Source organism: Ictidomys tridecemlineatus, chromosome 13 (assembly GCF_052094955.1).
Source record: "Ictidomys tridecemlineatus isolate mIctTri1 chromosome 13, mIctTri1.hap1, whole genome shotgun sequence".
NCBI lineage: Eukaryota > Metazoa > Chordata > Mammalia > Rodentia > Sciuridae > Ictidomys > Ictidomys tridecemlineatus.
The window spans coordinates 65928404-65931495 of record NC_135489.1 but is presented as its reverse complement, the minus strand read 5'-3'; the positions used below and the strand labels follow the sequence as shown (position 1 = coordinate 65931495).

Here is a 3092-nt window from a genome sequence, read left to right as displayed (position 1 = left end):
AATAAAACATAAAAATAGCTGGGTATGAGGCTCAGCAGTTAAGCACCCCCTTGGTTCTATCCGCTTACTGAAAGAAAGTAAGTCAATAGATGTGGCCAGCAGCAATATTGTCATGAGGTTCCAATGGTGACTTTTTACTCCCTGCCTTTCTTCTACATGGGTTTACTATAGAAGACTTGTACAGAAGATTTTTTTGTTTTTTTCCCTTTTGTTAATTTATTTATCCAGTTTGTTGGATATAGAATTGAACTCCAGAAAGATTAAAGGTCAAAAGAAGAAAAATGAGAATACAAAGCCAATCTGTGAATCCAGAAAACATTATAAACACACCAAAATACAAGTTTAATCAACAACCAATTGTTACCAGAGACATTAATGGGCATGGTACAATGTATTTGAGGCATACTTTAGTGTTTTGAAACTAAAAGATAATAAATCAATCTAAAAAAGATAATAAGCCAATATCTAGAATTGCTAAACATTCGTAGACAGGAACTATAAAAACCACAATAATGACAGCAGAGGTAAGAGGTTGCCATTTAAAAAATCCACAAAGAATGCCAGAAAAGGAAAGGAAATCTAAAGATATGCTTAATTTTCTAGTAACCACCTTGGGCCAGCAACCCTGGCAGGCGGGGAGCCAGGCTGCAGATGTGCGGCGGCGGCGGGAGGCAAAGTCCCGCTCCCTACTCCTGCTCCCTGCAGCAGGGGTAGGCTGTGGCATCTCATTGGGGCCTGCCGCCCAGGCGCTCTGAGGTGAGTGAGCGGCGGGAAGTGTCCAGCGGTCCGCGCCAGCACCCGTCTGCTCTGTCTGCCAGGGACACTTGAGAGGTGAGGACACGCGGTGGCGGAGCCCACCACGGCGGTAACCTTGGCGAGCCACTTCCCTGGAGCCCAGGTGTCTTCGCGGTGCCAGCCCGGCCGAGGGGACCTTGTGGCACCCACCTGCTCCAAGCCGCGCCGGCTGTGGTCTTGGAGCGTGTTGCTGGCGGGAAGTTCCTGGAGGCCTTTGGCTCCTCCAAGCTCTGTGCTCCTGTGCCTATCTGTGTCCCTCTGCTGCCCTGACAGGTGCAGGAGCTGGGCGCTCCTTCTCCTTGCTGAATTCTGGGGGTAGGGGGCGGGCAGAACATTTCCACTGCTGGTCCAAGGACACGGGATTTGGAAATCCTGGAGAATTACCTGTGTAAGAAGCTGGGAATAATTTCTTTAAATTTTAAATTTCATCTCTTAGTTTTCCATTTTGTTGCATTTCTGAGGCAAATGGAGAATCCGTGAACGGCTTTACTAATGAAGAGTTCCACTGCCACTTCCTTGAGGAAGGCTTTACTGTCAAGGACATTCTGAACCACAAAATTAATGAGTGTCTTCTTCTGATGATAAGGGTGCCTTTTATGTTGCAGACCTTGGAGACATTCTAAAGAAATATCTAAGATGGTTAAAAGCTCTTCCTCATGCCACCCCCTTTCATGCAGTCAAATGCAATGATAACAGAGCCATAGGGAAGATCTTACCGGCCATTGGGACAGGATTTGACTGTGCTAGAAAGACTGCACAGTGAGAATTACCTATGCAAATCCTTGTAAACAATCTTCTTAAATTAAATGTGCTGCCAGTATTGGAGCCCAAATGATGACTTTTGACTGAGAAGTCGAGTTGATGAAAGTAGCCAGGGTGCATCTAAAGGCAAAGTTGGTTTGCAGATCAGCTCTGATGATTCCAAAGCAGTCTGTCACCTCAGTGTTAAATTTGGTGCCACACTCCAAAACCAGCAGACTTCTTTTGGAACTAGCTAAAGAATTAAATATTTATGTCATTGGTGTCAGCTTTCACGTGAGGAGTGGGTGCACTGATCCTGAGATCTTAGTTCAGGCCATCTCTGATGCCCACTGTGTCTTTGACATGGGAGCTGAGGTTGGTTTTAGCGTGTATATGCTTGATATTGGTAGAGGCTTTCCTGGATGTGAGGATGTGAAGCTTAAGTTTGAAGAGATTACCAGTGTGATAATCCGAGCACTGGATAAATACTTTCTGTTGGATTCTGGAGTGAGGAACATAGCTGAGCCAGGCAGTTATTATATTGCTTCAGCTTTCACTCTTGCAGATAATCTCATTGCCAAAAAATCATGTTAAAGGAACAGATAGGCTCCGATGATGAATATGAGTCAAGTAAATACACCTTTAAGTATTATATGAATGATGGAGTATTCACAGATCATTTAATTGCATCCTTTATGATCATGCACGTATAAAGCCCCTGCTGCAGAAGAGACCTAAACCAGATGAGAAGTATCATTAATCCAGTATAGGGGACTGACATGTGATAGCCTTGAATGGATTGTCCAGCACTGTGACCTGCCTGAAATGCATGTGGGCAATTAGATGTTTTCTTAAAACATGGGCTCATACACTGTTGCCACTGCTTCTACTTTCAATGGATTCGAGAGGCAAACAATCTATTATGTGATGTCAGGACCAACATGACAATGCTTGCAGCAAATCTAGAACTATTGTTTCCCAATAGTGCAGAAGCAGGACATCAGCACTCTGCCTGTGCCTTGTGCTCAGGAAAACAGCATGAAATCTTATTTGGCAGCAGCAGCGTGTGCCTCCACTAGTAGCTATAGATGCCACTCTGTAGATGTTAACTGCAAGGTTAGTTTAAGTCAAGGGATCTGGGGGGACCATGTTACTTAATTACTGCTACATTTGAAATGTCTTTGTAAGTGCAGGTTTGGCACAGGTGCCAGAAACATGGAAGACTAGAAGGTGGGGTCACACTTATCTGTGTTCCTATGGAAACTATTTGGATATTTGTTTTATATGGATTTTTATTCATTTTTCAAACAAGCTATTAAATAGGGCCCTCTAAGCTGCCAGCAAGCATTTATAGCTTGAACAATGGTAGAATGGGCCAAAAGCTTAATGTTTTGACCTGTTTTGAACATATGTATCATCTAAGAAAGAAGTTTGGGCAATTATGTGCTTCAGCCACAAACAAATTCAAACAAATTAGAGGGTGTTCAAAGAAAATCCATGTATCCATTTTTTTTCCTTAGACAACAAAATCAGAATCTCCAAATGTGTTGATAATA

The 3092-nt window shown here is 43.3% G+C and overlaps 1 pseudogene; it reads left to right on the top strand.

Annotated features, from left to right (window-relative positions):
- The first annotated feature begins 1626 nt into the window (after positions 1-1626).
- Positions 1627-2694, top strand: LOC144369662 (ornithine decarboxylase pseudogene; annotated as a pseudogene).
- The last annotated feature ends 398 nt before the right edge of the window (positions 2695-3092 follow it).